The following is a 22,467-nucleotide window of genomic DNA, read 5'->3' on the forward strand; positions in this document are numbered from 1 at the left end:
AGAGAAAAGCAAGTTGAAAAAATTGTCCAAAAAATTTAAAACATTTTCTTTGGAAAACAGGTACCCAAAAATTGCTTACTCACATAATAATGGAATACAGTGAGGGAATTAACTGTGCTCAACATTTTAAAATGGAGTGGAATATCATAGCATTAGCTAGTTTTGCAGTAGTACAGATTTGCAAGGGGACTGATTTGTGGCTCTATTCCACAAAAATGTCTATCTATTAAACTTATGCTGTCAAAGCTGTTTTGGCACCTTTCACTCTTCCAAAATTAAATTCTTCTGGCACAACTAAACTCAACTGACACACAGAAAATGAGCAGCGGGATCAAGATGGTGGAGTAGGAAGATCCTGAAATCACCTCCTCCCACAGGTACACCAAAATTACAACTACTTACAGAGCAACTATCTGTGAGAAGGACCTGAAGCCTAGCAGAAAGGATTTTCCACAGCTAAAGCTATTAAGGAGCCACAACAAGATGGGTAGGAGGGGCCAAGATGCCATCTAGTCAGGACCCACACCCCTGGTTTGGTGATCTATAAATACAGGGGATATCACAACCATAAAGGTCCTCCCTGAGGAGTGAGGGGTCTGAGCTCCACATTGGCCTCCCCAGTCCAGGGATCCTACAGAGGGAGGATGAGCACCCAGAACCTTCATCTTTGAAAACCAACAGAGCTTACATTTGGGAGAGCCAGAGGAGTAAAGGAAACAGAGACTCCACTCTTAAGGGGCACACACAAAGCTTCACACACTCCAAATCCCACACAAATGCAATAGTTTAAAAGGCACGTGGGTCAGACTCACTTGCTGACCTTGGAGAGCCTCCCAGTGAGGCAGAAGGCAGCTGGGACTTCCCCCTGGGGACAAAAACTAGTTGCAGCCGTTTTTGGGATCTCATTTTTTTCTTTTTTTTTTTTTTTTGGTGGTACGTGGGCCTCTCACTGTTGTGGCCTCTCCCGTTGCGGAGCACAGGCTCCGGACACGCAGGCTCAGCAGCCATGGCTCACTGGCCCAGCTGCTCTGCGGCATGTGGGATCTTCCCAGACCAGGGCACGAACCCATGTCCCCTACATCGGCAGGCGGACTCTCAACCACTACACCACCAGGGAAGCCCTTGAGATCTCATTTTACTGTGCTCATCAAACTCAGAAGAAGAATGATGAACACAGTGAGAATTTCAATAAAGAGTTAGAAAATATTTTAAAAGCCAATCAGAACTGAAAAATACAATAACTAAAATGAAAAATGCACTAGGAGAACTCAACAGTAGATTAGATGATACAGAAGAATGGATCAACAATCTGGAAGATAGAGTACTGGAAATCACCCAAGCTAAACAGGAAAAAGAAAAAGAATTTTAAAAACTGAGGATAGTTTATGGGACCTCTGAGACAATATCAAGCATACTAACATTAGCATTATAGAGGTACCAGAGGAGAAGAGAGAGAGAAAAGGGCAGAGAACTTATCTGAAGAAATAATGGTTGAAAATTCCCTAACCTGGGGAAGGAAACAGACATTCAGGGCCACAAAGCACAGAGAGTGTCAAGCAAGATGAAATCAAAGAGATCCACACCACGACATATTATAATAAAAATGTAAAAAATTAAAGATAAAGAGAGAAACTTAAAATCAACAAGGGAAAAGCAACTAGTTACAAACAAGTGAAATCCCATAAGACTGTCAGCTGCCTTTTCAAAAGAAACGTTGCAGGCCAGATACATTAAAAATGATGAAAGGAAAAACCCAAGAATACTCTGCCTGGTAACGCTATCATTCTTATTTGAAGGTGAGATAGTTTTACAAACAAGAAAAGCTAAAATAATTCAGCACCAGTAAACCAACTTTACAAAAAATGTTAAAGGAATGTCTTTAAGAGGAAAATAAAAGGCCACAACTAGAAATATAAAAACTAGGAAAGGAAATATCTCATTGGTAAAGGCAAACATACAATAAAGCTAGTAGATCAACAAATGATAAAGCTAGTAGGAAGGTTAAAAGACAAAAGTAGTAAAATCATCTATATCTACAGTAAGTAGTTAAGGGATACACAAAATAAAAGGATGTAAAATATGTCGTCAAAAACAGAAAATGTTGGGGAAATTAAAAATGTAGGGCTGTTAGAATGCTTTCAAACTTAAGAGATAGTTAACTTAAAAGAGACACTGATCTACACAGGTTGTTTTATGTGAACTTCATGGTAACCACAAACCAAAAATCTACAATATATGCACAAAAAATAAAGAGAAGGGAATCCAAACATAACACCAAAGATAGATAAAATCACAAGGGAAGAGAGTAAGAGAAGAACTACAAAAACAAACAGAAAACAATAACAAAAAAGGCCATAAGTATGTACCTATCAATAATTACTTTAAATGTAAATGAATTAAATACTCCAAAAGACACAGAGTGGCTGAATGGATACAAAACCAAGACCCATATACATGCTGCCTGAAATTCAGATCTAAAGACATACACAAACTGAAAATGAAAGGATGGAAAAACATATTCCACGCAAATGGAAATGAAACGAAAACCAGGTAGCATTACTTATGTCAAACAAAATAGATTTCCAAACACAGACTAATAAGAAACAAAGAAAGGCATTATATAATGATAAAGGGGTTTATCCAACAAGAAGATATAACACTTGTAAATATATATGCACGTAACACAGGAGCACCTAAATACATAAAGCAAATATTAACAAACATAAAGGGAGAGACTGACAGTAATACAATAATAGTAGGGACTTTAATACCCCACTTACATCAATGGACAGATAATACAGACAGAAAATCAATGAGGAAACACAGGCCTTAAATGACACATTAGAATAGATGTACTTAAAAGACAGTGACAGAACATTCCATCCTAAAACAGCGGAATACACATTCTTTTCAAAAGAACATGGAATGTTCTCCAGAAGAGATCACATGCTAGGATACAAAACAAGTCTCAATAAACTTAAGACTGAAATCAAATAAAGCATCTTTTCTGCGCTATTAACTAGGAGTGAACTACAAGGAAAGAACTGAGAAAAACACAAACACGTGGAGGCTAAACAATATGCTACTAAACAACCAGTGGGTCATTGAAGAAAGCAAAGAGGAAATCAAAAAATACCTGGAGACAAATGAAAATGGAAACATGACATTCAAAATCTATGGCATGCAGCAGAGGCAGTTCTAAGAAGGACATTTAGAGTGATACAACTCTACCCCAGGAAACTAGAAAAATCTCAGATAAAAACCTTACCTTACACCTAAAGACAATCATCAAATCACAAGGGAAAAGAGTAAAAGAAGAAGAAAATAGAAGAACTACAAAGACAACCAGAAGATATTAACAAAAGGACAATAGTACATACCTTTCAATAATTACTTTAAAGGTAAGTGGAATAAATGTTCCAATCAAAAGACACAGTGTGACCAGAAATTTCTCCAGGACCTATATATACAGAAAAACAAAGATGGCAGAGGAAGGAAATAATAAAGATCAGAGAGGGAATAAATAAAATAGAGACTAAAAAGATAATATAAAAGATCAATGAAACTAAGGGCTGGTTCTTTGAAAAGCTGAACAAAATTGATAAACCTTTAGCCAGACTCATCAAGAAAAAAAAGGGAGAGAACCCAAATAAACAAATCAGAAATGAAAGAGAACTTACCACTGACACCACAGATACAAAGGACCATAAGAGATTGCTGTGAATAATTATACACCAACAAACTGGACAACCTAGAAGAAACTGACAAATTCCTAGAAACATACAATCTTCCAAGACTGAATCAGGAAGAAGTAGAAAATATGAACAGATATATTCCCAGTAATGAAATTGAATCAGTAATTAAAAACAATACAAAACAAAACACTCCCAAGAAACAAACGTCCAGGACCAGACAGCTTCACAGGTAAATTCTACCAAACATTTAAAAAAGAGTTAATACCTATTCTTCTCAAACTATTCCAGAAGGTTTCTGAACTCTTAAGAGGCCAGCATCACCCTGACACCAAAACCAGACAAAGATGATACACACACAAAAAGAAAATTACAGGCCAATATCACTGATGAACAAAAACATCCTCAACAAAATATTAGCAATATGAATTCAACAAAACATTAACAGGATCATACAACATGATCAAGTGGAATTTATCTCAAGGATGCAAGTACAGTTCAATATTTGCAAATCCATTAGTGTGATACACCATATTAACAAAATGAAGAATAAAAATCATATAATCGTCTCAGTAGGTGCAGAAGGAGCTTTTGACAAAATTTACCATCCATTTACGATAAAACCTCTCAACAAAATGGGTATGAAGGGAACATACCTCAACATAATAAATGTCATATATTACAAATCCACAGCCAACATCATACTCAATGGTAAAAAGCTGAAAGCATTTCCTCTAAGATCAGGACAAAACAAGGATGCCCACTCTCACCACTTTTATTCATCATAGTACTGGAAGTCCTAACCACAGCAATCAGACAAGAAAAAGAAATAGAAGGAATCCATTGAAAAAGAAGAAGTAAAACTGTCACTTTTTGAAGATTGTATAATACTATATATAGAAAACACTAATGACTCCATTAAAAAAAACTTTCAGAACTAATCAGTGAATTCAGCAAAATCACAGGATAAAAAAATTAACAAACAGAAAGCTGTTGCATTTCTATACACTAATAACAAACTACCGGAAAGTGAAATTAAAAGACAATCCCGTTTGTAGTTGCATTAAAAAGAATAAAATACCTAGGAATAAATCTAACCTAAGAGGTGAAAGATCTATACTCTGAAACCTATAAGGCATTGATGAAATAAATTTACAATGAGACAAATGATTGGAAAGCTATACCATGCTCATGGATTGGAAGAATTAATATTGTTAAAATATACATATTACCCAAGGCAATCTACAGATTCAATGCAATCCCCATCAAAATACCGATGGTATATTTTAAAGAACTAAAACAAATAATTATAAAATTTTTATGGAAACATAAATGACCCCAATTTGCCACAGCAAAGTTGAGAAAGAAAAACAAAGCTGGAGGTATCACACTTCCTGATTTCAAATTATACTACAAAGCCACAGTAATCAAAACAGTATGACACTGGCACAAAACAGACAAATAGATCAATGGAACAGAGTAGAGAGCCCAGAAATAAACTCATGCTTATATGGTCAATTAACCTATGCAAAAGGAGGCAAGAACATAAAATGCGAAAAAGAAAACCTTTTCATTAAATGGTGTTGGGAAAACCAGACAGCTACATGAGAATGAATCTGGACCACTCTTTCCCACCATATACAAAAATAAACTCAAATAGATTAACGAGTTAAATGTAAGACTCAAAACCATCAAACTCCTAAAAGAAAACATAGACAAAAGAAAACACAGACACATGCTCTTTCACATTAGTCTTAGCAATATTTTTTTGGATATATCTCCTCAGGTAAGGGAAACAAAAGCAAAAATAAACACACGGGAGTACAACAAATTAAAAAGACTTTGCACAGCAAAACAAAAAGGTAGCCAACTAAGTGGGAGAATAGATTTGTAAACAATATATTTAATAAGGTGAATATCCAAAGGTTAATATCCAAAATACATGAAGAATTCATATAACTCAATATCAAAAAAAGAAACAATCTGATTAAAAAATGGGCAGAAGACCTGAAAAGACATTTTTCCAAAGAAGTCACACAGATGGCCAACATATTTGTGAAAATATACTCAACATCATAAATCATCAGGGAAATGCAAATCAAAACCACAATGAGATTTAACCTCATATCTGTCAGAATGGCTATCATCAAATAAAGGATAAATAACAAGTGCTGGTGAGGATGTGGAGAAAAAGGAACCCTAATACACTATTTGTCAGAATGTAAATTGGTACAGTCACTATGGAAAACAGTATGGAGATTCCTTAAAACATTAAAAACTGAACTACCATATGATCCAGTAATTCAACTTCTGGATATTTTTCTGAAGAAAACAAAAACGCTAATTTGAAAAGATATGTGCACCCCTATATTCATTGCAACATTATTTATAATAGCCAAGATATGGAAGCAACCTAGGTATCCGTTGATAGATGAATGGATATAGAACAGGTGTGTACAGATATAGATATTCACACACACAATGGAATATTACTCAGCCATAAACAATGAAATTTTGTCATTTGTGACAACACTGATGGATCTAGAGGGTATCATGCTAAGTGAAATGTCAAAGAAAATTACCCTACAATTTCACTTACATGTGGAATCTAAAAAATAAAACAAAACAAAACGAAAACATACTCACAGATACAGAGAACTCCCCAGAGGACTGGGGAATTAGGCAAAATAGGTAAAGGGGATTAAGAGATACAAACTTCCAGTTATAAAATAAATAAGTCACAGGAATGTAATATACACCATAAGAAATATGGTCACTAAACTGTAATAACTTTGTATGGGAACAGATGGTTACTACACTTATTGTGGTGATCATCTTTAATGCATTTAAATGTTGCATCACTACGTGGTACACCTGAAACTAACATAGCATGTACACCAACTATATTCAATAAAAAAGAAAATTATTGATTTTAGTCAGTTGATTTTTTGCATACATAGAGCAATGGAAATAAGTGATGAAAGGACATATAGTGCATTGCCTGATAGACAGAATTAAGCTAATTATCACCTCCCACTAAAAATAAGTACCATCTGGAAACTCCATATGATCCTTCACTAAATAATATGTGTGATAACCATAATACAAGATTTTATTTCTTCAGACCCCACTTAGCATTACGTAGGCTTAATTTAACAAAACTCAGTGGGATCCTTGAATGTCTAATTCATGCTGTCAGAAATTTATTAGGAAATAAATGAAGTGTGATAATAGTTTTTAAAGTGAATTTGACAGGTATCAAAAAGAAAAGGTAATATTATTTAACTAATGAATGAAACATTTAAAAATTATGGAATCACTAATTTTAGAGCTCCAGGGGACTTTAGAAATCATTTGGAGCCAAACTTCATATTTTTCCATTAAGCTAACTAAAGACCAGAGAAGTAAATTTACTTTCACAATAAATGTCACACAGTAACATTCTGCACTCCCTATATCCTAAGAGGTAGTGACAATCTAGAAGAAACCAATCATTATGGAAAAGAACTCCTTCAGATATGACATATGTTAAGGCTTACTGTATCAAGTACTTTACATATATTGGCTCATTTAATCTTCAGAGAAGCTCTACAAGTTATGCATTATTATCTCCATTTAATAGCTGAGAAAATTGGTTCAGACTGTAAATAACTTGCTCTGCTATACAGTGAGTGGTGCAGTCAAGATTTGATCCCACACGTCTGACTGCAAATCCCAAACTCTTTCCACTAAGCCATACTGATGCAAGGGATGGCTAGCAGAGTAGCCTCATAAGCTAGATGGGAACAGTTTCTCAGTGGTTAATAATAAAAATAATAATAACAACTCCTTATATCTCAATGGAGCTTTAAAATTTAAAGTAAATTCCCACATACACTATTTTATTTGATTGTGAATACAACCTCTGAACTGTAAAATAAATATAAATGATAGGAAAAGTGTACCCATTATTCCTTGCTTACCTAAAACACCTCATAATATGTATGAGACAGTATCAGTCCATATTATCAGTATGTTGGACATTAATAACATTCATTGCCTTTCTAAATCAATACCAATATTAGTATTACCTCCTCTTTTTGAAGTCACAATTATGAACATCTACTTGATGGTGGCAACCCATATCACTCAGACAATTTAGTGTCCTAAGAGTAAACATTAGATGAAAGACCTTTTAATAGGAAAATCAATGTGCTCCAAGAAGACACTTCTAATCTGAAGGCACGTGTCCTCGTGCTAACTGCCCCCCCTTTTATTAAAAAGACTGCAGTTAATTGTTGCAGGAGGTGTTCTGTACCATTCTAAAATATTAATTCTCACCAACAAATATCTGTGAATGTACAGTAAAAGAGAAGACTTGACTTGGCTGAAATTGAGATGGCTTTTGTGGGGTCCACAACCTCTCAGGAATCTAGACACCGATGATTTGCTTAAGAGGAAAAGGGATTGGTGAGGAGGAGATTTCTGTGTGGGTCCTGTGACTAAGGAAAATAAAGACGTTCCAGCCTTTATCCACAGTTCAGTCCCATGACTGGAGCTGAAGCCAGGAGGCAAATGCATTTCTAAACTGGTTCTGATGCAGTGAGACTGTGGGAAATACAGCACAGTGTTTGCATCTCAAAGGTCTACAGTTCGGGAGTTCCAGGGGACCGCGTCTGGATAAGGTGGCTATTGGCCAGCAGAGCAGTAGCAAAGCTTTGGTGGGTGTGGTGGAGCTGAGTGCCCCTGACAGAGGCTCGGCGGGGAGCTCTGGCCACTGGGCACACTGAGATTTATTCATGAGCATGTGCAAGACGCCCCCAGGAACCTCCAGAAATACATGGGTGAACTTTTCAAAAGGCTGAGGTCTGTTGGGAAAAAGGAGAAGAAACGTGTTCAGTGAAATCTGGGTAGAAATACTAAAACAACCTTATTTGGTGAGGCTGGTGAGGGAGTCAAATCCAAATACGTAATACTATAAAATACAGGTTTTATGACCATAGGTTATTAAAACGGAAATGGTGTTTGCATGTGATACAGTCCAACCTCATTTGATCTCAGATGAGGAAACTGAGGCCGAAACAATATTTCCTTCTCAAGGTCACACACCTAGAGTGATAGAGCCAGAGCTTGTGACCACTGCTTTCCACTGGATCATGCTGCAGCTTTTTCTCCACTGCTGGTCCATTTCATCTATTTAAAAGAGCTTTACATTTAGCATTCTAGGGGTTCTTTAAATTTTTGAGAAGTGAGAATCCTTTTTAATAGAATGTGAGCCTTGCAGTTTTAGAAATACTAGTTTTGTAAATACCAAATGGTTCCCTGAACTAGCTCTTTGAACAGGCTTTGATATAAAAAGTTCTCTCTAAAATAACTCCTTTGTAATGCCAGCAAGGGCACCTGAGGACAATTTATCTTCCCCATGCCATTCAGCTAATATCCTTACATATAAAGTGCTAGTACAAACTTGTGATTACAAGACACAAATGTTGAAATCCAGTGCATCACTGACTTGAAAATGTGTCCAGTTAAGTCTTACTGCTGCCTCTGGTCTTTTTTTATACTTTCAGAATGAAGTGATCTAAAGTGAGAAAAGAAGAATGCCACATGCTGACTGGGAAGTTAATGATAATTTTAAATTAAGTATCATACGCTACTGATATTGAATTGAGAAGGATGTGGCCAGTGTCCATTACAAATATATATAGAGACATATATATATATGTCTCTCTATATAGGTATATATATATAAGCTCAGACTTCCTCTTTATTAAATAATTAGCAGAGACCATCTTCCTTGTCAGCATTAGAATAAGAGTAAGAATTTTGAGTTCTAATTTCAGCTCACTTTCTAATTGCTTTATGGTCCTGCGTAATTTAATTTCTATCTTCAGTCCTTGGTTTCTAGAAGTGTATGTGGCCATCCTAATCTAATAAAATACAGTGCCACAGATATTGGTATTGATTTAGAAAAGCAATGAATGAGTTATTGATGTCCAGTATAATATGGACTGGACTGATATTGTCTCATACAGATCATGAGCTGTTTGAGGGAATGGGGGTGGGTGCTCTTTTCCTACCACTTGGATTTATTTCACAGTTCAGGGGTTGTACTGATGATCAAATAAAATAGCATATGTGGGAGCTTACTTTAAATTTTAGAGTTCCATTGAGATATAAGGAATTATTATTATTAACTACTGAGAACATTTTCCCATCTCGCTTTTGAGGCTACTCTGCTAGCAATCACTTCCATCAGTACGCTTAGGGCTTGCAGTTAGATAGCAGTGCTCTGAGGGTGAATTAGAAGGAGATATTATTCCTATTTCATATTCAAATACTCTATGGGTTACTGATAACTTGACCATGCTTTATCTTGACTGAGAGACAATATTCTATTCTCCTCATCAGTCCTACTCTGTGGTCACTTCTTTCTCCATGAATATAAATCCTAAAATACTGTGTTGGGTTTGAATTTCCAAAGTCCTATCTAGGGTAAATAACTAATACTTACATCCCAAGACTACTTAAGAACCAAGAACAAAGGCAAAGTCAGGCTCCTCTAGAAGGAGGGTACCACACTCTATTGACTGGGAGAATAACAACTCCCCAACACAAATCAAGGGCTGTGAGTAAGGAGAGGAAGATGTCATATGATCTTTTTATTCTAAGTATCGACTCAAAGGAGAAATGTCCTATCCTAACCCACAACACACAAACAAAATATGGCAAGTCCAAACAACCATCAACCCACAGCACCTAGACAAGGACCAGAGAAGTTAAGAAGCCTCCTCACAGACTTCCGAACTGTCTGTGGTCTGTGTCTCTGTTCCATTTTGGAGTTGCTCTTCCCTCAATTGGTCATCACCTGATACATAAATTAACAATCGGGAATCGAGCAATCAACGTCATTCTGTAGACAGATGGTGTGCCTTGCCCCTTTGTCTGTAAGTATATCCCACCCATTTTCTTAGTTATGGAAGTCTTCCCTGTATTGACTGATGGTTTGTATTACGCATTACAAGCAATTTTCTATCTGGGAATATATCACCACCCTTTTCATGCTTAACATTTTTAGCCAACAGCCTATTCTATCATCATTTGGGAAGTTTTGAATACAGCATATACATATCACTTCCTATTTCTATATTGTATGTTAAACACAAGTTTTCTACAAGCATCAGCTTGTTATCTTTAGTACATTCCGATGAGCCAGCCTGATTATCCTGAATTAATGATCTTTCTTCACCTATTCTTAATGAAACCCAGCTCATCACAATCTTCAAAAAGGCAAATGAGAGATACAAGAAAACACCATATAGGAAGTTGGAAAACTTAAATTCTCTATTTAAGGGGTAATATAACACGAATTCAAGCAAAGGAATAGCTTGAATTCACTCTCTGAACTCTCATGACTGACACTTCTATTGTCCTCTGTATTCCTTAAGGCTCAGTTTCTGACGTGCTTCCTTTGTCTAGTTGACCAGCCTCATGGGCAGAGAGCACACTCCTATTATGTGAGGAAGCCCACATAGCTCCTAGCAGACCAGGGCTCATAGCAATTGTTTGATAATTACAAATTTATTCTTTCGCACTTACAATGAGTTCATGGAAAACAACTCCTTATGTTGGATTAATAACAAGCTTGTATATAAAATCACCCAGTAAACTCTTTATTAAATAAAATAAGAGAACTCAGTTTAACCATCATATTTCCATTTGAAATAACCCTTTTATAAATTGCCATCTGTGAAGTTTGTTGAACAATACCTCACTGTCGAGAATTAGTTAATCTGCATTCAGCAAGAGAGCATTTTACCTCCTTCCCATCCATACAGTCAGTGGCAATATAATATCCAAGGGGGGGGGGAAGCATAAAACATGTTTGGATATTGTAATGAATTCGATTACAATAACACCAAATTAAGCCTATTTTCATTTTGATAATATAAAAAAGCAGCAGGAGGTCTGATTAGATAACTTGCTTTTACTTTATTAAATTCCTTATGTTACAGTCAGCTGGACTGAGCACTCCCTAGGAGTAAATTCAGAACATTTGGGCCTTGTCTTTACATTCAAAACAGTGTGGCTCCAAGTCAGGCTTTTACAATTCACTTTACTTGGGCTGCCAGAGGGAGATTAAGAAGAGCTCCCTAGTTCCTCTGCTTGTTTACTGCCTTCTTTATGCAGAAGGGTTTTCCTCCCACCTTCACGCTGTGAAATGTCATGCTGTGGCATTAGGCAAACAGAAGACTGACTTGTCCCAACAGGACAATCTCTGTTGTCCAGGACAAATGTCACACAAACATGGGAATTGTCCACATCCCTGGTCACTTTAGCGGGAACCGAAACCCTACAGCCTGACCTCCTTTTGATCAACACATATTCCTGGCTCTTTCCCCTGGCTCAACAATGCTAATTAATTAAATGTTTGCTTAGTGACCTAAAAGAGTTAGTACACCTCCCAAAGCTTCAAGCAGACACTAAAAGGAGTTCAAGTTTGGCTATAAAAGGAAAAGGCCACTTCTGAAATGTTAGAATCCTTCTTTACAGTAGTATACTGCTATAAAAGGAAAAAAAGGCCCCTAAATAAAACTGAGTCAACTTGAACAGTCCTTAAACAGTTCATACCACTAACCTGGGAACATCGACCGCAGCCAAGTCTAATGAGAGCTTGAATACTCAGCTTTCTAATAGCCCTACCACTTTCCCTTCGTGGCTTCCAGTTTCTCCTTACATTATGGTGTTCTAAATCTATTTTTGTAGCTGGTTTATTACATTTCATTTCCTAACAGTCGGCACATTTTTGTCTGACTGCAGCCATTTTATGAAGTCAGCCACACGTTATCCTATCATCAATTGCCGGGGCTGTGAATCTTCTTGTCGATTGTCAAGGATTTGCTTTTCTCTAGTAAAATGTGCTTTCCTGTCGCAGCTGGACCAGAGATTCATTGTAGCTGAAAAGAGAAGGCTGAGAGGTAGGGCCAGCCACGAGCCCAAACCCAAAAGGGAACGCTGGTGGGTCCCATGAGCGGCCAGGATTCCTTCCCGAGAGAAGAACAGCGTTTTTCTCAGTGTGTTCCCTCTCAGCGCATCCTTAGGGATTTTTCGCAGGACCAAATTCTGGACTGAAGGAGAGAAAGTGGTACCTTCGGACTCAAGAACAAAGCAATTTTGAAAATCATTGGTCAAACTGATTGTAGAGAAAAAGTTCCTGGTACCCGGCAATAGAGTTCACTAACTTTTATTGAAATAAGCACAGGGAAAAGCAACCTCTACTTTTTCATAGCAGTTTTTACATATTTGAAGGTGTAAAGGGTTCTAGTACAAAAAGAAGACATCGTCGATATTGACAGACATCAAAGAATGATTATGCATTGATGGGATGCTTTGGATATATTATAAATTGATTTGGATATATACTTAGAATATTATAAGAATATTGATCGACATGAGAAATTTTCACATTATACAGTAAAGTAGGGTGTTCACTATAATTGTAAATCACTCCTTTTCATATCCCCTCCATTCTCTTGTTCTCACTCCATCATACTCATTTTACAGAATGTAAGCCCTGGTTAAATCCAACTGTCTTCCTATTCCACACCTGCACCTAAGCATCAGAGAATTGTTAAGGAAAAGCACTCAACCTTGCTGACTGATTTCACCTAATATTTTTAAGCACAAATCTCAAGCAGACCCTCAGCACGTGTCTAGTCATAGTCAGTTGGTTCTCCCACATGCTAAGATATTATTTCAGACCTTCTCTTTATCCAAACTGCAGATACACTCCCTTCACTCCTCACTCCCTCTCAGTTAGACAATCTTCTAATCACCTAATCTGCCTATTGGCCTCCCTACATGTGTGTGTAAATACTCTCCTTTCTCTCCCATGCTTTTATAAGGTACTGTCTCTAATCTTTTGTAAATCCAAACATTTTTCTCAGCCCCTGGATCCTATCCTTTTTTGCTCTTTCAGGATACTGCTCCTGCATTTAACCTGTCACCCACCTGCATCATTTTCCCTCTCTTCCCCTCCCTTCCCCTCCCCTCCCTCCTTCCCTCCTTCTCTCTCCCCTCACTTATGTATATATGTATATGTGTGTGTGTGTGTGTGTGTGTACACATATATATATCTGCAGAATCACCCTGTCCCATGGTTTAAGTGTATAGATATTTAATGACAGTACAACACACAAATTATATCTTCAGCTCTGATTTCTCTCCTAAACCATAGAGATTTGTATAAATAAATAAGATTTGTATTAACTGAGCATCTTTTATATATAACGGGAAATTCACATGTATTATGACCAAAAGAGAATTATGTACTCTCCCCTTCCCCCCAGACATCCTCCCCGCCACTATTCTCCTTCTCAGGAAATGATACATCATTGATCCTGCAGCTCACGCCAAAAAACCTGCAGTCATTTTTTACCACTCTCTGTTGCCCACAGCCTATGTCCAATCTGCTAACAAGAACTGTAGCGCTATGCCAAAATACAATTAACAGCAGCCATTCCTTACCAAACACTTCGGTTCATGCTTATCATACAGAATAGCTTTCTAATTGGACAAACATTTCTGCTTTCTTCTCCAAAGGTCACTTCTGCACAGTATCCAGTGATCTTTTTGTAAAATATTATTCACGTTATATCACTCATGTGACCAAAACCATCCAATGACTTCATACATATTGTAATGTTATCCATTTCATCATATTTTTCTTTTTAATATATTCATGGTCATATGAGACATAATTCTCTGCAACGTTTTTTTAAGATGAATTAATTCTTCCATTCAGCAAATATTTATTGAGTACCTACAACATTCCAGGCACTATACTAGCCTCTGGAAATACAAGGATGGAGAAGGAAAGAAGCTTGTAAGTAGTTACACTATTTCCTCAGATATCTCACAGCACATTTGTCCTGTTGACAAAAATAATACATGTCCACCACATAAAATTTGGAAGATACAGAAGAAACGTAATATACTACATGGTTATATTAATATTACTTTCATTTGTCCTCTCATGCTTTTCTGTATTTCACATACTGTATTATCCCTGTGGGCACAGCTTATGTTCTCTTCGTTCCTTAGTATCCAGGTCAAGACCCTCCATCCCAACTGGGTTTTGGAATTTACTTCAACCCTGAGCTGGATTCTCAATGGCTGAGATCGCTCTTTATCAAGGTCTTATACCCTAGGGAGCCAAGCTTATCCTTCTGTCTGCCTTTCTAGAGAAACGTCCCTTGATGTATGTATCACATTAAGTATATCCAGTGGCTACGCTGGATCTATCTCCAACCCTCAATCTAAAAAGCAAGAGAAGCTCCAGACTTCAGGCATGCGTCTTATGGTTCTGTTGATTGAACCTCCAGAGTAAGCAAAGGAGAGGGGTTGGTGGTGGCTGTTCTTTCAGAAAAACAGCCGGATCAGATATCCTGGGGGATTTCTTGGCTGATTCTAAAACTGCCATCAGGTTTGTGGGACCATTCATAAATATTAAGAAATAGAAAACTCAAGCATAAGCACGAAAACTTCAAATAAAATCAAGAGCCCTGTGAGAATGTAGTTTTGCGGCACAACTACTGCACAGCCTGGAGTCATAAAAGAGAAGCACCAGGGAAATGATTAACTAGGACTGTAGTGACAGTAAGCCAGAAAATACATTTTCTCTTCAAAGGCAGAGAATCTGATAGCCCTGAAAGATATAGTGCAATGCCACACTCCTCACGGACACCAATTTAAATCCAAGCAGGGTCAGCTGTCAGAGCAGAAGTCATTTGCGTCCAATAGCGTTTTATTAGCACGTGTGAAATGTTTCAAAGTTCTGAACCCCATTCTTAGCAGGTATGACTACATCGACAAGAACGTGGTGGAAAGGGATACATTAGGAGTTTGGGATGAACATATACACACTACTTATATACAAAATAGATAATCAACAACAGGTCTGCTATACAGACCTACTGTATAGCACAGGGAACTCTACTCAATATTCTATAATAACCTATATGGGAAAAGAACCTGAAAAAGAGTGGATATATGCATATGTATAACTGAATCACTTTGCTGTACACCTGAAACTAACACAACACTGTAAACCAACTACACTCCAATATAAAATAATTAAAAAAATAAATTTAAGAAAGAATATTACTCAATTTGCTCTCACTTGGCACTCCAACAGCAAACATGTCCATATAACACAAGAGACTAGCAAATAATGAGCAGTGGAGAACCTCAATTTTATAATAACTATAATAATAGCAATAGCAAGGTGTTTTTGTACCTTGTATTTATGTACTGCTTTGCATTTTATAAACAACTTTTATGTTTATGATTTCTTTATTTCTTTTAGCAACTCTATGAAATTAACTAGTTTACAAATTATTATTGCTTTTATTTTATGGAGGTAGAAAATTGAAGTTCAGATTTGCTAAGTAACTTGCACCTTGATTTGTCACCTAAACTCAAATCCTAACCATACCAGAAGTGAACTAGGACTCTAACCCAGGCCTTCTGATTTCAGGTCTACTGTTCTTTCTCAAACAGCATGTTGTCTCTTTTAAGGGCATTTGTAACAACTGAGTTCTTTAGAAAATAGTAATTTCATCAATTGGACAATTTAGAGAATAAACCATTGTCCAGACATTTTTTCCCTAGCATAGAAATATTATGTTCTTTCATAGTAAAGCAATTATGCAGTACTTTCAGAATAATCAGCTGAGCATGCTATGATTATTCACTGTAGATAATGTATATTTGTTCTTCCCTCAAGTTGATAATAATAAAACCAGTAATTAAATAACAGCAAATGTTTATTGATTGCTTGACATGTGACAGTATTTTTAAACCTCATAACAACTTAGCAAAATGAACATGATACCCTATTTTTCAGATAGAAACTCAAGCATAAAAAAGGTTAAGTAACTTGAATAAGCCCAGAGAAAAAGTAGCAGAGCTGGGATATCGATCTGATTTCAAAGCTTGCACTCAATCATTACACTTTCACCAAGAGGATAAGAAGCACATAGCAGAATCACTAAGGAACCTTCTCTGAGAATGGTACAAGGAACACCAAACTTTGAAAATCTTCATTAGCTTTTTTTTTAGGGTTCATCTGATCAGAGAAAATATGCAATATTATTATCTCAAGTACTATGCTATTTTCCCAGGAAAATGATCCAGTAGTATATATTTTATAAATACAACTAACGTGACATACTGAAACACCAAAGTGTGATATCAATTTAACAGCAAACATTCATCGAGTAAATACTGAATGCAAATTACTGTGAACTCTATGGTCTTAGCAATACGAGGAATTCGAGATTAAAAAAATAAATAAATGGACATACCTGCAGTCTTGGAGAGCCCTTGGAGGAACTGTTGCAAGCTACAACAAAACACAAATGAAATACAAGTTGTGAAAGCCATTGTTCTCAAATTTCAGTGGGCATTGGGAGCACCTGGAGGGCTTGTTAACAAATAGACTGTTGAGCCCCACCCCTTGAGTTTCTGACTCAGAAAACCTGTGAGGAGTCTGAGAATTTGCATTTCTAACAAGTTTCCAGGTGATACGCATGTTGCTTGGTCCCGGGGCCACACTCAGAACCCCTGTGATAGAGGTTCAACAGAATTGTAAGAGAGCATAGAGGAAGGTGTGATAAGCCTTCCAAAGCAGAAGCAAACTTCATGGAGGACTCAGCCTTTGAACTGTGCTTTGACAAAGAAGCAGAATTTCAGATATTGAGAGATAATTGCTTCAGTCTCAAGAAGAGGCATAATCCTTCAGGCTCTTCTTTCTCTCATCTTAGTGATTTGGTGATTCTACTCTTGCAGAATGAAATGAAAATTATGAAACCATGTCTCCTTGCCCAACAACTCAGTATACTTTGATGTTTTCTTGGCTTCAACCAATGTACTGACACTTCCGAAAGGAATGAAAGAACAGTTTTAGTGCATTTTAAGCCTTATTAAATTCCTTCTTTATTCCATGGCAAAAAATTCCAATTTCCTCTGAAACTGTATGTTTTGTTTTACTTGGTCCTCACCTGACTCTTACATTCTAGGGATGATTAAGAATGTGAATGAGGTGTTGGTCAAGTTTTCTTTTGCAGTCTTGTTTGATTGTAATGGCCAAAATAGTCACAACATCCCAGGTGAGTATTCTTACTCTTATCCCAAGAGGCGAAAAAAAAAAAAAGAAATGGAAACATTTTTAAAAGCATTTAAACCGTGTGCTGGAGCTGGAGAATAATCAAAGGGATAAAATACTGACTTGTGAGAACTGTTTTGTTCCCAATCCTTCTATCATTTTACCACATGATTCTAAAGAAGTAATTTGAGTTCTCACTGCTCTCATTTTTGTATTTGTAATAGGGATAATATTTGCAATGAGGCTTAATTAATGGTTGAAAATTATTTTGAGGTCACTGGGAAAGAAGAATAAAATACTATTTCTCTTCACTGAATTTTGGAAATCAAACTATCAAACAAGAGGAATTTATATTCTTTCAGAAACAAACCCTTAAAAAGGCATTTTCCTACTACTAAGTTGCTCATTGTCATGACAAATGTATATTAGACTCCAATATTATCAAGTACGTACAATCATTTCTACTAATGCTTTTTATTCCGTATCTCTTGCAGATGGAACAACCAGGTGGAAGATAATTCAAGTGCTATCAGTCTAAGCATTAGAAAACTTTTTCCATAAAGGGCCAGGTAGTAAATATTTTAGATTTTGCAGGCCACATAGGAGCATGTGATCACAATGATCATGCTCATGAGTCATGATGAAAAGTGGGACAAAGTATCACCACTAATCATTATCATTTTTAATTTTCCCATAAAAAGCATCAGCATCCCTTCCCTCTTCTTTTACTTACTCAGATTTAGTCAGTAATAAATATTGAGGTAGAATTCACTACATAAATCTTTGCTTTGTTTGTTATAAAATGAATTTTTAAAAAAAAAATAATACTGTTGTTTTCAAGTTCGGTTTGGCTTCCCCAAAATAATTAAATCAAGCTGGTTGATTTCAGTATCCCAAATGCAAACCATTCTGTTTCATTCATATTTTCTATTTTGTTTTGCCTACTGCTTTATTACTTGTATTTCCTCATGAGGCTTTAGAGAAAATAATGTTATTCCTTCAGTTGTGCAAATTGAAAACTTATTTTTAAAGAGCTGTGTCCCAGCAATTTTGATTATCCTACATTCTATTCCTCTATTCATTTATTTAAAAAGAAAAAGACTATATATAAGCCCCCATCTCTCTCCTGAGTGTTGTAGAAGCCTGTTGCATTCTTATTAACACTTTTACACACACTGCATTTTGTTTCCTTATTGCAGTGATAGCTTACCTTCCTGTTTACTTTAGTGTTTACACCTCATTTAAGAAGTTTTGTCTAAAGTGCTTTATATAAAGATTCTTAATTGGGTCTCCTTTTTAAAAGATATAAAGTAGAAATTGAGAGTTTCACAATTTAAGTTACAAGAGTTTCCAAAATGGTAAGTCGTTTAAAGATTTTGCTACCTTGTGGTTATAATTAAGATTTTTAAGACTAAGAGCTTCTCCTTTAACTGAGATGGACTTCTACACCAAGTTCCTCAAAAATTCATATAAATCAATAAAACATTTCTTATTTTAGGCTAATATAGAAGTAATTATATTTAGTATTATACTACAGAAAGTGGAAAAGACACTTATTTTTAGTATTTGAGTATAATTTCACAACTTATTACAAAGTTCTTTTTTTTTTTTTTTTTTCTATCCCTGCAATGTGGACTTCAGAAATAATCCTATCAGTCCTGGGCACAAGGAAGTCACACTGTCATATTTTCCTCCAGTTCATGTTCATGTCATAGTTGGAAATCAAGAAATCATAGAAATGTCTTTGCAGTACTATGATTTAGCATTATGTCCTCAGCTTTTATTGAGGGCTGATATAATAACGAGCTCTATGAAGAAACTTTTGATAAAACTGCTACTGAAGACACCTCTCATTATATTGTTCGATGTCTCTATAAAAATTATCCAATTTATGTTTTTCTCAAGGTTCCAAGCAAGAAAGGGATTTACCATTTTGATGATTTTATTTGATCTCTTTCATATAGTTTAAAAAGCAAACAAATTCAGCAAAGTTGCAGGATGCAAAAACAATATACAAAAATCAGTTGTGTTTCTATAAACTTAACAATGAACAATTCAAAAAGGAAATTAAGAAAACATACCCAGGGAGATTGCCTATTTTCAAGTCACTTAGTTCTGGGTTTTTAGCTTGTTCCTTCCTCTGAAACATATTCCTCTGTCACCTCATTTTGTCTAAATTGCTATTTGTATTTTTATGTATGTGGTAGGTTGTTTACGTTTCTCAACCTTGACAGAGAAATAAAAATATCATATGATATCACTTATATGTGAAATCTAAAAAAATGATACAAATGAACATATGTACAAAACAGAAACAAACCTACAGACTTAGGAAAAAAACTTATGGTTACCAAAGGAGAAAGGTGAGGGAGAGGGATAAATTAGGAGGTTGGGATTAACATATACACACTACTACATATAAAATAAGTAAACAATAAGGACATACTGTATAACACAGGGAACTATACTCAATGTCTTATAATAATCTATAATGGAAAAGAATCTGAAAAAGAATATATATGTATGTGTGTGTATATATATATATATATATCTGCATCACTTTGCTGTACACTTGAAAATAACACATTGTAAATTAACTATACTTCAATTTTTTTTTTAAAAAAAGAAAACATTCCCATTTTCAATAGCATGAAAAAGAGTAAAATGCTCAGGAAGAGAGTTAACCAAGAAGGTATAAGACTTGTATACACTGATTAGAATTTCTTTTTTAAAATATTACTGTATTTTTATTCCTCTAATTTACTGATGTTTCTTCATTGTAGCAGTGGAAATAAAAAAGTAAAATTTCTCCATGCACAAATGGTGTCCAACTGATGGAAAGTGATGCAGGAGGGACGTCTTTCAGTTGGTGAAAATTTCTAAATATGCTTGCCTGCTGAGGTCAGCCATCAGTGAAACTTCAAAGCGAATTCCAGTGCCTGAGCTGGTCCATCATGGGCCAGGAGGAGTGAGTGTTGGGGAGGAACCCTTCCCCTCCCCGGTGTTCATCCCTGGCCCAGGGACTTTGGAGGAAAAAGTTGCCCAGGTCCTGGGTCCCCGCCCTAGCCCTGGGCCAAGAAATGGGCAGCAGGTGGATGGGGAGGAAGCCATGGGCCTGGGGGTCCAGCAATGAGTCCCCGCCATCACCCTGGGATCCGGATGCATCCTGCTCACTAGAAGGTCAGTTGTCCTCGAATTTCTTAAATTAAAAAATTTTTATCATACAAAGTGATGATGAGGCTGTGAAGTAACTAGAACTCTCATGTGCTGCTGATCAGAATGTAAAATGTCACAAGCACTTTTGAAAACAGTTGGGTAGTTTCTTAAATAGTCAAATATACACATACCACATGACCTAGCTATTCCAGTCCTTGTATTTACCTAAGAGAAATGAAAGAATGTGCCCATACAAAGTCTGGTGTCTTATTCAGAACAACTTTATTAATATAAGCCAAAACTCAAAATATCCTAAATATCCATCAACAGGTAAGCAGATAAACAGACTGAGGTTTATTCATAGAACAGAATACTACTCATCAATACAAAGGAATAGGCTATTGGATGAACCTTTGTTACAGAGTCCAAGCTCATACCACTCACTGCAGGACAGGTCAATAAATGGAGTTATGATTTGTTGGGGAAAGAAATAGGGACTTTATCTGGAAAGCCAGCAGACTGAGAAGATGGTGGACTAGTGTCCCAAAGAATTAAGGCTTCTTTTATACTAAAAGGTGAGGGGATGTGGCTGGCTGTTGCAAACTTTTTGGTGCAGGAATCCTTTGCTCTTGCAGCTGTCAGTGTAGGTCTGGACACAATGTTCCTATAAACCTCCAACAAGACAAGTGTTATTTTCTGTTCTGCAAATAAGTGTTATACCTTTAAAGGTCAGAACCTTGAGAATGGGTTAGCATGTGTGTTTCAGGGTAGAGGCAACATTCCTTTAAAAGGTGCAAAGCCAGCGTGACTACACACAGGCGACAAAGCACAAGGGTTAGAGCTAATGGAATAGATCCAATATGGAGTCAGGTTTGTTGTTCTCTGCTACACTTTGATATAATTATGGTGAGTGAACATAGCCAGGAAAAAAAGAGTACAGACTGTGTGATTCCATTTATATAAAACTCTATGAAATGCAAACTAATCAACAGTGACAGAAAGAAGATCAATGGTTGCCTGGGGATGGAGGTGGAGTGGAAGGGGTCGGTGGGAAGGGCTGAAGGAAGGGATTATAAGGGGGAACGAGGAAGCTGGTGGAGGTAGTGGTTATGCTCATTATCTACACCCTGGTGAAGGATCTGCAGGTGTATCCAGATGTCGAAACTCATCAAATTGCTCACTTTAAATAAGTATAGTATGTTTCATATTAATTATACCTCAACAAAGCTGTTAAAAATTTTCCTCATGCAGCTCTGAAATGATCTGAGTTGTGCTTAAAAAAGAGTTAATGAGGCAACATTCTCTAAGGTAAAGGAAAGACATGAAGAAGCAATTTACAGGGGTCCTGTGAGAGTTCATAAAAGACTGGGTTGGGAGAGTTTCTGTGGGAATGGAGAATGACCAATCTTGTTTAGTACTACTGGCTCACCTAATATTCCCCTATCCCAAAAACAAAAGCTGAAAACTCACTTG

General features: G+C 36.4%; 1 long non-coding RNA gene across 2 annotated transcripts in view; it reads right to left on the bottom strand.

Annotated features, from left to right (window-relative positions):
• LOC137229093 (uncharacterized) overlaps window positions 1-22,467 on the bottom strand; it is a 410,710-nt gene that overhangs the window by 77,128 nt on the left and 311,115 nt on the right. For both annotated transcript variants that reach the window (XR_010945529.1, XR_010945530.1), the window contains exon 5: window positions 17,039-17,076. This is a non-coding gene — a long non-coding RNA (uncharacterized lncRNA). The remainder of the gene's footprint in view (window positions 1-17,038; window positions 17,077-22,467) is intronic.

The sequence above is a fragment of the Pseudorca crassidens genome, chromosome 8 (assembly GCF_039906515.1).
Source record: "Pseudorca crassidens isolate mPseCra1 chromosome 8, mPseCra1.hap1, whole genome shotgun sequence".
Classification (NCBI taxonomy): domain Eukaryota; kingdom Metazoa; phylum Chordata; class Mammalia; order Artiodactyla; family Delphinidae; genus Pseudorca; species Pseudorca crassidens.